Source organism: Lissotriton helveticus, chromosome 8 (genome assembly GCF_964261635.1).
Source record: "Lissotriton helveticus chromosome 8, aLisHel1.1, whole genome shotgun sequence".
NCBI classification, from domain to species: domain Eukaryota; kingdom Metazoa; phylum Chordata; class Amphibia; order Caudata; family Salamandridae; genus Lissotriton; species Lissotriton helveticus.
The window spans coordinates 1,443,703,343-1,443,716,609 of NC_136069.1; positions in this window are offsets into that span (position 1 = coordinate 1,443,703,343).

Here is a 13,267-nt window from a genome sequence, read left to right on the forward strand (position 1 = left end):
CTCATCGAGGTACACGGTCGCATAAGCCGCTTGATTTCGTCTATGCTCGCCCCCTACAGGGCTCGCAAGGGCGGGGGGCCCAGCCAGGTGCGGGCATTGTTGCCGGGGGCACGGCCTCTCGCTGCAAATCCAGGAGTTTTAGCCGGGGGAGTCGGGGTATTGTGGTGCTTCGGAGCAACGGCTGCGTGCGGCGGTGGTCTCTGAATCTCTGCCAGGTGTCCTAAGTGCCCAGGCACTGTAGCGAGTATATGTTCGGTTAAAGTAATCCGCTTTTCATTTAAAAACTATTAATGCCCTCTGGTTCGAGTTTATGCCTTACAAGGCTGAAAAACATGGTCCGGGGGCCTCAGCAGCCTACAGCTCCGGCCCTGTCACCCTACCCCATGATCGTGGTCGCAGCCCCGGTCGAGGTGCTGTAGCAAAGGACCTTTAGTGATGTGGGCCTCGCCCTCGGGATTTTTTCCATCAGGCCGGTTTGTGTGCATTCCTGTCCTTAGATGGGTGCAGGGGATGTGTTTCTCTATAGGGTGGGGTACCCTAGCCCCTTGGAGCCGTAACTTGATCGTTGAGGTTACAGGCTGAATTGCGGGGTTTCAGAGCTGCTTGCTATCCGGTGGGAAGTCTAGGTATAGGCAACCGGGTTCGCGCTTTATAAAGATTAAAGCTGGTTGGGGATCAAATCATCATCCTTAACACGGTTAGAAGCGTGCAGAATATAACAATATAAACTTTCCCCCGTGCCTGAATGTGCAGGCAACCAGTTCTCATGTAAAGCGCTCCAAGGACTTCCGGTCTACTTAGAGCCATATGAATAGGCATTTACCTGATTTTAAATATAGTAATACCCGTACCGAAGGTGTAAGCAATCGGTGCTCTTGGAAAGCGCGCCAAGACCTTCGGGGCGAGCTCACGCTATAGAATTAGACAATATTTGGAATAGAAGTCATGGTCATAGTGCCCGAGATAGCTCCGTTGAAAGAGCATTAGACTCAAGATTTAGTGGTTCCCGGTTCTATCCTGGGTTTCGGCAGAAGCAGTTCATTGACTAAATATGTATCCTTAACAGGATTATAAATGTGAAAAAAAAAAAAATAGACACTTTTATCCGTACCTGAATGTGCATGCAACCGGTGCGGTGAGGTCCGGAAGGGTTGGGGACAAGCAGGGTAAATGAGCCGAGGGGCCGAGCATCTGCCGGAAGGGTCAGGCCTGAAGTGTTTACAAAGTGTGGCTTGCACTCTACGTTTGTAGAGGTCCCTGTTGTAGGCTCTGTCAGTTTACATTCCTTCCTAATCTTCCTCACTACTGCCATGCTTTCGAAGTGCCGATAATGTGTCATGGGCCCAGCTGTTGTAATGTCCCCACATGAATGCACGTTGTAGCGAGGGTAGACAAAAGAGCATTTCTGTCTTGAAGTGCTGGGGCTATGGAATCTATGCTACAAATTAACCAATGTTACACCGGAACAGCACGGGTCTATTAGGATGTGGTGGCCTTGAATAAGGAAATGAGTGCATGAAAGCATAACCACTTGATACAGAAACTCCAGGATGGTGAGTATAGATAAAAACCAAGCAGTAAAACAAGGAATGACTGAACTAACCTTGCATGTCTAGAGGCTCGCCTCTGATTAGACTGTTTAGTTTAATATGCAGAGGTGAAAGGAACCCTGTTGGTAGGCCGCTGCAGCGCAATGCTCCAGGCTTTAGATAGCGCAGACTTTACCCGTTGGTGTCAGAGCGCTTCTCAGTGGGAAATGAACTGATACTCTTGAGTACGATATGTGGACTTATTTGGCATAAACAGTGAATTACAGGAGGGAAATGTGTCATGTGTGCACATTACTAAAGCATATATAGTATTAGTGAGGAAAAATACTGCAATACATGGCTGACAGTCAAACATGAGAACATACGTTATGTAGGCAATGGTGCCACTCGTGCAAGTACCGGAATAAACAGAATGTAAGAGGTACCAAACAGTTTGTTACCAGAGATTAGTGACGGGTGCACTCTAACTCAGGGGGATATACTGCAATAATGGTCAGACTAGCAATCCACTAGAACACACTGGGAAGGCACTTCCAGAGGCAAGGAGAATAGAATTTCTTTAATGTAAGGCCTTCCTTCAGATAATGGAGAGGACAATCATTAAATTTGGAAGGGTGGAGATAGGTGGACAAACCAGTTCTCGCAACTTCAAACAGGCTTGGCCTGGGTAGCGTGTGGGGCATTGATGACCCATGTCTCATTGCAGAGTATCCACATTGTTAGAAAGGGGGGGGAAGGACCTTATAATGAATGTTTTCTGTTTCAAATGGAGGAACCGTGCTGGAGAAGCGCCATGCTCGGAGAGGTCTCTGCAGTTCTATGCGCCGGCGTTGGAGCACGGACTTTGCCCGTTGGGGGTCAGAACGCTTCGCAAGGGGGACAGAACCGTACTCCCATAGGTGTTCTCAGTACATAGCTACGCGAAGTTACAAGAAGCGAGTTTCAACAAGAGCTGATAGTAGAATATGTGTTTACTGGGCATCACAGGAGGAGAAGCGGTCTTGGGTGCCTATTACATTAGCGTATATAGTACAAGTGAGGTACATTCAAGGCGGTCAGTCTCACGTGATAATGAAAAGTCATTTAAGCATTGGGGCAACTCGTGCAAACGCCGGACCTAAATAGAATGTTAGAGGTAGCAAGCTGTGTGTTACCAGAGGTTGGTGACGGGCGCATGCGACAACAGAGGATCTTCTCAGTCAGAGGGTAAACACTGCAAGAATAGGCAGCCTCTCCAGGCATCAGAACACTTGGGTAGACACCTTCAGAACAAGGAGAGGAGTGTTTTGTTTATGAATGGACTTCCTTCAGGGAATAAGGGAGGTCAATTTTAATTGTGGAAGGGTGCAGGTAAATGCTGACTATTAGTGCTCGGAACACCAAATGGCCTGGGTAGCGTGTGGGGCACTGAGGGCCAGGTCTCATTGCAGAGAATGCAGATCGTGGATCGGGGGGGGGGGTACATTTTAATCAATGTTTTCTGTCTCCAATGCAGGAACTGCGCACGAGAACAGCTCCACCCACATGGGGGCCACCTGAATTATCAACAGGTATAAGGGTCATAGCACACTGGGGGCAGTGTGTTAGGGTCTGGGATTGCCATGTTCTCCCCAGTTGTCATTACTATCCGGGGTGTGGGACGCGTGCTTGTTTCACTCATGGAAGTACTACATGGATAGTAAATTTGGAGCGGGGACTTATTAGGCAGCCCTGTGCAGAATTGGATGTTCTCTCTTACTTGAAGCTGGACAAGGTGTCTTACGGTGCAATAATTGGGGTGTTCGCGCTGGATGCAGTTGCAGAACAGGGGATAATCATGCACTTATGCGAAAGATGATAGGATATGGGTTTTCAGCTCAACAACAGGTTGAGTTGGGCTTATCATGCATCTCGTGTGCATTAATGGATTGCTGTGCCGTTTGTTCTCTGATAATTTATTAGTAGTTTGAACATCTGAGGCCCCATCCACTGAGGGACGGGAGGGAGCTTCGATACCTGTAGCAAATTGAAAAAACCCAGGTTGTGACTACTTCCTTGGCACGGGCTGATCAGTTCAGGATGGTGGAATTTTGTTTTCTTCCCCGACACCCAAAGTTATTGTTTAACAATTTTAGGCAATGACCAAACAGCAACAAAGTCTATTTTCCTGTCGGGCCACAGCTCCTAGGTGACTGGACAAGTAACCTCATGGATAGAATGGTAGACGACTGGGTGGGTCCGCATTGTGGGTACAGGGGGGACTTCTCTTAAAATCTCCAGTCTCACGGGGCCAGGCAGTTCCGACTGACTGTGTAGTTTTGTGATACTCTGTTCCATTTGAGGTACGCAGTCTCATTCAAGACCAGGCACTTTTACGCCCATGGTTTCGTGCATAGGGTACTGCCTCACACATGCACACTTCAAGCTACGGAATGTCTGACAAAAGCAGCCTGATAACCTTGGTCTGCCTAGAATGCTTGCGGGTCCAAAGGGCGCAATTCTGACATTGGGTCTCCCTCATCTTCAATGATGTGTACTAGCAAGAAAGTGTTTTTCTTAGTCACAATGTCACTCATCGTGCACTGTAAAATGGAAATGTCACACAGCAATTTTACGCGTGTAGCTCTGAAAGGGGGGGGCTAGTTCGTGGTTGGCTATGCAAGAAAGCTTTAACTGTGGCTTCTTCATCTTGGGCAACTAAGCAACATCGACTGTGGTAGTAAAGTGCTCCTTCTGTAAATTACAAGGAGGCAATTGGCATAGCGGCTATATACCAGGCAATATTCAGCACCTTACCTGAACAAGCTGGATAGCCCTGCAGATTAGTGGGCTGGTATAACCCTCACATTAACTGCTGCATCCTGGCCTTCGCTGAGACAATCACATAGTTGTACCACAGCGTTGCCAGTTTCCTTTACTTTGGCCCATTCTACACCAGTAGGTCCGTATAAGGCCACATGCTAGACAGGGGACGCTGAGGAAGAGAGCAGAATTGTCCTTGCCTGAGCCAAGGGAGGCCGGTGATTGCAATGGTAGTGCAATAGGTCCATGACGCCAAGGAGAGGTGGATAGTGTTGCCCGACAAACTTGGAAGTAGCCGGAAACATAGGAGAACTTGTTTCATCGGGCTCGGGTTGCTACTTGCCATATGCACTGTGTGCTTTGATGTAGACGGGGTTCATTTACCCGAAGTTGATATGACGATCTTTGGTTGATGTAGAGGAAAGCACTAGGAGCAGCAGGTTGTAGTAATAGGAAGCTAGTAGGTGGGGGGACTCTGGGGCGGCGGCGGCCACACCCAGAGCCATGGCGGAGTTACAGGGCGATCCAATGCAGAAAGGTACAGAGGGGTACCCTCTACAGGAGCACCAGTGGGTGCGAGAGCAGATTGATCCCCCAGGGAGATCCACGCTGTGATGGATCCTGGAGGAGTGACGGCGCCCCGTTAGTCCTTCGGGCGGTTGTAGACCTGAGCAACCGGGGGTTGCCACAACGCTCTGCCCCCCGAGGGGGAGGGGCTTGAGCAAGGGGCGGAATAGAGGTCCGCCGAGGGGAGGGGTTAGACCTTCCCCCGAAACTGACAACACCCCCGCGGTTAACACCCCGGGGGGTTATGGCTCATCAGGTGGGCGGGTCGCGAGAGGCGGCCTGCTCTGGATCGACCCGTAAGATAACCCAACATGGTGGCATAATGTATATGCTAATAAAACTGCAACAACTTTCTCCATCAAACTTGTGTTGTGTCGGTTATTGGTGGAGTGGTGTGTTGTTTGAAGAAAGGTCTGGGGTTGGGCCGATATTGGCACTATGATTGGCTGCCCCGGGACACCAAAGGTGGCCACCTACGAGGGCGGCCACCCTTAGTGCCATAGGATGGCACAGACCCTGAGCGGTCTAGTGGTTGGGGGGATTGGAGGTCCCCCCGTGATGTCACTTCCTGTGTTTAGGGGGAGGGGGGAGTGACTATATAGCCCAGGGGGCGGGGGTCAAGCGCCCTCTTTGTTCGTCGACCGCTGCTCGCGCTGACCCTCGCCCTCCCCTGCCTGGACCCTGAGCGGGTGACTGCCCGTTGCTGTTTTCCCTCCCATCCGCTTACCCTGCTTTCGGGCAGTAAGTGGGGGGGGGGGGGTTGTTTTGCTATTAATATTACTGTTTTTGTGTTGCAGGCGGAGTTACAGGGCGATCCAATGCAGAAAGGTACAGAGGGGTACCCTCTACAGGAGCACCAGTGGGTGCGAGAGCAGATTGATCCCCCAGGGAGATCCACGCTGTGATGGATCCTGGAGGAGTGACGGCGCCCCGTTAGACCTTCGGGCGGTTGTAGACCTGAGCAACCGGGGGTTGCCACAACGCTCTGCCCCCCGAGGGGGAGGGGCTTGAGCAAGGGGCGGAATAGAGGTCCGCCGAGGGGAGGGGTTAGACCTTCCCCCGAAACTGACAACACCCCCGCGGTTAACACCCCGGGGGGTTATGGCTCATCAGGTGGGCGGGTCGCGAGAGGCGGCCTGCTCTGGATCGACCCGTAAGATAACCCAACATGGTGGCATAATGTATATGCTAATAAAACTGCAACAACTTTCTCCATCAAACTTGTGTTGTGTCGGTTATTGGTGGAGTGGTGTGTTGTTTGAAGAAAGGTCTGGGGTTGGGCCGATATTGGCACTATGGTGGTGTACATGCTTGAAGGATGTTGTGAGCCTAATTACAATGTTTGTCGGAAAGCCTCCACCCAGTGCCAACAGACAACATTGTAGGTTTAAACTCCAAACGCTGTATTACAATGACAAGTCGGAGTTTAAACCACCCGGGGAATCTGACTCGGTTCCAGTCAGAAAGGCCTCATAATCCCTTAAGGAAACGTTTCCGCCATCAGAATTATGATGGCACTTACTGACTGCAGTTCCATGTCGGCATTTTTGACATGGACCTGCTGCAGGAAAGTGTCTTTGAGCGTTCCTAGCAGGGCCCCCTGCCCTCCTAGCCCTTGGCCCTGGGGGACACCTATTGTGCCCTCTTCACATTCCTGCCCGACGGTGATGGAAGGTTTTAAGACTTCCATTTTTCAATGGGATCTTGTGCTTTGGGCGGTTTTGGCTGGCCGCACAAGCTCCCATTGAAAAATTGAACTTTGCAACAGCACCATGTGCGGTCACATGCTAATTGCGGTGTGGGCCTGCCGACCTGAGGTCGGTCGGTTCCCTATCCGCAGTGATGTAATCAGGGACACTGTGTGGTAGCATTTTAATAATAAACTATAATTCCATGCAGGACACAAACTCTTGCATGTCCCAGAGAGACAGCAACCATTTTGAACTATTGGTGTAACTTTGCTCATGGTTCACCACATCATTTGCTAGGCACTGGAGATACAATAATGTTGTAGCTATGACCTCACTAAAAAGATTCCGAATTACCTTCCAAGAACCTGTTGCTCTTTGAAAGATTGTTTGTAATGACATACTGGAATACAGAAAAGTACTCTGAAGTCATATTGTTAATGAAAATGTACATTGTTCTTTTCTCTTGAACATTTGTTGAATTATTAAGACTTGGTTTTATTTATTTGGTTAGTTTGTGATCTAACAGGGAGGGCGTTTGATGTTGATTATTGCATATCTATTTACCAGTATCATGTATAAGGTACTAGAGTGCCATTAAGCTCATGCTACTACCAATATTAGGGGACATCAAGTTATTATTGGTACTGGCCATTTTGCAGATCTACATATGTCAAGGGCAAACTATTACACATTATTTAAAAAACAGTGTACAGTGACAAAGTTATCTTAGACACAGGGAGTAGTACTTTTGCACATGCATTTTTGAGATACTTCTACTTTGCATGTTTTGTATTGTACTAAGTTATCTGAATCTCACAACATTTAGGCTATCTTTTTGTCGCATAGATATTCACTAAATTCTGTAGACCTCTTTGGACAGTCAAGTGATTAGACAGCAGTGAGAGAGTCATTTGTGTCTGGTATCTCTCTTATTCCATTGCATTTTCCCCACCTCTACGACTGCCCATGCTATCTTTTATATATATGGTCAATGGTGGAGAAGGTTAGAATAGAACACCACTTTTGTTACATTTTGCGCACACGGTTAGATTGCCTAGCCCATGTTTCCATCCACCCTGAGCCATGGATCCAAACATTTCTCTTTTTTATATCTCATAAGACATTACAAAATCACAACAATTACAACAATTCATAGTGTATTTAAATAAGAGGATAAACTACTCCACTCAGTCTAGTGCCCATTAAACAGGAGACAGTTACACTACGATCAGAATACATCTTAGTGAAACGAGATAGGATGGCTATTAAAACCCTAAAAGTAATATGTTAGTTAAGTACCTTTGACCATAAATCTAAGAACTCAGATTTCAGGGCATGTCCAAATACTTTCAAAGACATAAACTGCCTGATTAGGAGTTTAGCGGATGGGATGCTCCATCTCAAATATGACAGATATCCTGTCCACTGCATTACAATTCCATTATATCCTATGGAACTTGTAATATGGTGGACGGGATAACCGTCACGCTTGTGTCAGAGTATCCCAGCCGCCAAACTCTTAATCAGCTCCAAAATCTTTCATGTTTCCCACATTTTGTTTTTGCAGGTACCTGCATTATACACTTATTACCTGCAGAAAGGTTCTCTGGACATACCAAGAAATTAGCATTATTCATCATATATTTTGTGTACTTTTCAGTATTCCATTGGAAGAGAGAAATGATCATTTACACTAAGATATTCAGCTTTTTCTTATTCGATGCATAATGCTTCATTTAAAGTCAAATGTTCTTTCTTTAGAACGTGAGCTGTTAAATTTAAAAGAAAGCCATCAAGATCCACTCAGATGTATTACCACATGTATTGGTTTGGTGGTTGAGACTGAGGCAAAATGGACAACTTTATTTTATGAAGGTCTCCAGTGTGAGTTGAAAAATACCTTGTAACAGATGGGTAGTCCTTTTCCAAAGTATAATAATCCCATGGAGGCTCCAATGCTCCACCGCTGTTACCTGCATTGATCATGGCTGCTTGTTGCATTCGGTTGGCAAGGAAGTCCGTAAGTCAGTGAGGCAACCTACCATGCAGCCCAGCCTTGTGAAGCCTATGGTTAAGAATGGAGTGGGAGACCATGTCAAATGTTGCTGACAGATTTAACAACACCAACATGACCGGAGTTCCGGCATTAAGGGAGATCCTGATCTTATCTGACAAAACCAACAGTGTGGTCTCACTGTGGAGCTCTCTAAAGTCAGATTGCATGGGGTCCAAGAATCGATTTGCTTCAAGGAAGGCTGAAAGTTGTTAAACCTTTCTAGAGTTTTTGCAGGTAAAGGTAATAGAAAAATTGGTCTGTAGTTGTGGAGAACTGTTGGATCTGCAGTCGGTTTTTAAGCAGCAAAGATACTAATGCACACTTTGAGTCCCTGGGCACTTTAACAGTGGTCAGCCAAAGATTAAATAAATCTGTGACCATAGGAGCCAGACATGATGCTAAATTAGCCGTTGTCATAGGAAGGCAGAGGTCCTGTGGAGTACCAGACTTAGAGTGGAGGAGCAAATCCAGTACCTGATCTTCCAAGCACAGTTCAAAGTCATACAGCCTACCCATAGCTGAGGGATGTAGAGGATTAATGTCAAAATCATTTTCATGCAAGTCAGGAATGACAGAGAAATTAATATAAATTGTCACAATTTTATCTTCAAAGAAGTCAACTCAGTCATTACACAGCTCTTGTGAGGCCACAGTAGTAGAGGCGCATGAATGTGGTTTCACAAAGCTATTCAGCGCTTTAGTTAGTACGCAGGAGAATTTAGAGTCAAGAAATTATCTTTCATCCAATTATGTAAGTGATTTTTAACCCTGGGCGTAGTTCGCGGAGCCGCACTCCGCGGAGCTACGCGAAGACGCACTTGCACTCTGCGACCTACGCGTAGCTCCGCGGACATGCGTAGTTGCTTGCTAGACCCGTTCGCGTGCCGTTTTTCGTCTTCCGGAGTGCGGTGCGCGTGTTCGGGGCGCTGCCTGCATGCTCGGGATGGCTAGCGCGCTAAGTTACCCAAGAGGTTTGTCCCGCCCGCTTGCGTTCCCTTATTTCCTGTTCCGGGTCACAACAACGTGTTCGGGTTGTGCAAGACATGTTCGGGAACTCATCTTCTCGTCAAGCATCCTCGCGCGTCCTTATGACGCTATCGCGCATCCAAATGACGTTATCGCGTTCGCGGGAGGGTTTACAAACATGGTGGCACACGCGACCGGGAAAAAGCGAACGCAGAACCAAGGTAAGCCATTGCCGCGCACGCGATAATGTTATTCAGCGCGTGAGAACTACGCTACGCAGCGGAGTAATCGACAGCTACGCGTTCTCCACGGAACGCGGAATTGCCGAAACTCCGCAAGCTCCGCGAACCAAGCGTAGTTCTTCGCCCAGGGTTAGTGACTTTGGCAGTCTTAGGGTCTTATTATGAGTTTGGTGGTACAGGAGTGCACCTACTCCTAATCCCTACTCCTGCACCAACAAACCCAAGTTTGAACTGCCTGCCAGATTAAGAGTGTTCTCCTGTCTGACAGGCTGTTCTTTGGCAGTCCCAGGTCAGTGCCTAGAAATATCTATGTCAGAGGAAGAATCTGCACAGCGTTGGACTGGCGGAGGTCATGCTGTGCAGGTACTGGTGTGCATGCACACATGGGCGTTAATGATGTGCCCCCCTGTGTGCATCCATATGACATGAGGCACAAGGGGGCCCTGCAGGGCCCCCTTTGTTTCCTACATTTTACACTTTTCATGGCAATCGCAGCACGATGAAAAGTGTGATGGTGATGAAATATGCTTGGTGGGGATGCAGAGGCTGTGCCAAGCATATTGTTGCCTCGGAACCACCACGCACCACCAAGGAATGGTGGTTCCTTGGTGATTGTGGTAGTCAGATGGTGGCCCGACAGTCCTATTTGTAATCAGGGGACCACCAGACTCATAATGAGGCCCATAGGCTCTTCAGCGAAACAGGGAACTGAGGGAGTTTTATGATGACCGCAAAATAACTTGAGAGGAGAGTCTTAATTGATGGTAGAATTAGCCCATAAATGTTAGGCAGATATGTTGATCTTCACATCTTCACCAAATAATAGATGATTACTTTGCAAGGAAGTGTTGAGAGCACTCTGGAAGTCTTTTGCTAAGGGTCACTAATGTACAGTGGAAAGGAAAAATGGCAAAAAGGTTTGATAGAAATGCAAAGTTAAGGGAGTACGAAATAGCTCCATGGGTTGCCCAAAAACAGAATGGGGTAGCAGAGGACTAAGTAAAGCACAGTTGGAAAAGGTGGGGTCAAGAATATGTCCTGTAATGTGGGTTGGACTGGTGATCAATTGATAGAGTCTGATCTGTGAGAGAGCATTAGTGAAAGCAGGAGCATCTGGCTGAGCAGTTACATTAACATGGGCATTTAGGTCGCCAAGAATGGGAACATTGGCCAAATATGAAATATAATGAGAGATTAAATTGGCCGAAAATAGTGGGAGAGATAAATAGGGGCCACAAAGAAAAAGAAGTAGTAGAGTAGGGATTAAATCTTTATAAAAGTATATTTCCAGTACTAAAAGGCTCTGTCTTTTAAAGTAAAGTCTTGATTGATAGATACCAATCCAATCCAATCCAAAAATTCTTTATTTCGGCCATATAGACCATAAAAGATACAATAAAAACATTCCAGATTACAAAACATTCCCTTGTTCAAAACACATACATAAAAATTACATCCCTTGGGGGTTCTATACATGAGAGGAAGAACATTACAGTTCATGTCAATGTCAGTCTTTTATTAATTTAATCCTTATCTGCCACATGGCCATTATGAATTTGGCAACTGCAAAAACTATGTGGGGCAGGGTGCTGGTTTTCAATATTCTAAATGAATGCAGATGGCTCCTTATGCCCAGGTTCCTACATAGTGGCACAAGCTAGTGTTTCCTAGGCCTATTATAGGCTGGGCAGAAGAACATAACGTGAATTTCCTCCTCATCATGATTTCTGCACCCGGGACAGATTTCGTCATCAGTCTTTGTCCATTTACAAGTAAAAGTTTTAATAGGTAGGGTGCCCAACCTCCATTGAATGAATAGTTTTCGTGCTAAAATAGGGAAAATAATATCCATAAAACCCTCAAATTGATAAGAATTTTTGGAATCCAAGAATCGCTCTGTTAAAATGCAGTTTTTGGGTGCTGATACCAAAGTGGATAGACTTTTTTTCCTTGTATATTTCCACCAAACTTTTGCGGGAAAGCCTTTGGAAGCCTTGTTCGGGAGCATCCCATAGCTCCTGGAGTCTCAAACGATACAGTTCTTTCTTGATGAAGACCAACCAGGGAATTCTGTCGCACTTGTTCAGGTTTAGTACATGAATGAGATCTTGCCTATATGGGGCAAGCTCACTTGTAGACCAAAGCCTGTGCCAGAATCTTAAAGGCTTTTGTTCTAGGTCCTCAGCAATAGAAGGGAGACCCAGATCAAATCTCAAGGGAAGCAGGGGTGTGCCACGGGGGAGGGCTAGAAGACGTCTCAGGAAATTATTTTCTACGCTAAGAAGTTCTGTTCCTGCTTTGTGCCCCCATAGCTCGCTACCATAAGAAGCGGCCGCTTTTGCTTGGGTTTTGTACATTTCTATTGCCGGGCTGATGGGCTTGAAGGTAGAGGTGTTTGCAACCTTCAGAATTGCACCGGACAATTGAGAAAGTTTAAGCCGAGATCTTACTATTTGGGGGTTCCAAGATAGGTTCTCATGTAGTGTTACACCTAGGTATTGAAAGGTATTTACCCTCTCTAATCTTGCTGAGCCCAGAGATGGGTTAGGTCTGGTTTTAGGGGAGGGGTTAAATATCATAAATTTGGTCTTCTCTGCATTGATCTCAAGACCATATTGCTTACAGAAGAGACCAAATCCATCTAAGATCCGCTGGATCCCCATTGGTGATTTGGAAAGCAGGAGGGTGTCGTCGGTGAACATGATAGCCGGCACCCTCCTGCCTGCCAAAAATGGAGCGTCGTTGTCCCTAACATTGTCAAGATGGAATATGACACTGTTAACATACAGGCAAAACAGGGTTGGTGCCAAGACACAACCCTGTCTTACCCCTCTGAGGACTGAAAACCTGGACGACAAGGCTCCATCCCTCCCACACCTAACCTGTGCAAAATTACCAGTGTGAAGCCTAATTATAGCATGTAGCAGGTGGGCGGGGACGACCAATTCCTTTAGGACCTCCCACAATTTCTTGCGGGGGACCAGGTCAAAGGCTGACCTCAGGTCCACGAGCACCATGTACAGCCTTCCCCCCTCGATCCTCACGGTTTTCCAATAGAGGAGAACGAGGCGGAAAATCTGGTCCATGGTGGACGTGTTTTTCCTGAAGCCAGCCTGGAGGGGGCTCAGGATTTCATTATCCTCCATCCAATCTAGAAGGTGGTCCAGGAGAAGGCGGGAAAATAGTTTTTGGGGGACATCTATGAGGCTGATCGGCCTGTAGTTGGCTGGGAGAAGAGGAGAGCCCTTTTTAAAAATAGGCACTATCTCCGCCCCCAGCCAAGTGCAGGGGATCTCCATACCTCCCGCGATGGAATTAAATAAGATCAGGAGGTATGGACCCCATATCTCTGGGTAGAGTCTAAAAAGATCACCAGGCAATCTATCCAGCCCAGGGGCCTTCCCCAACGCCAAT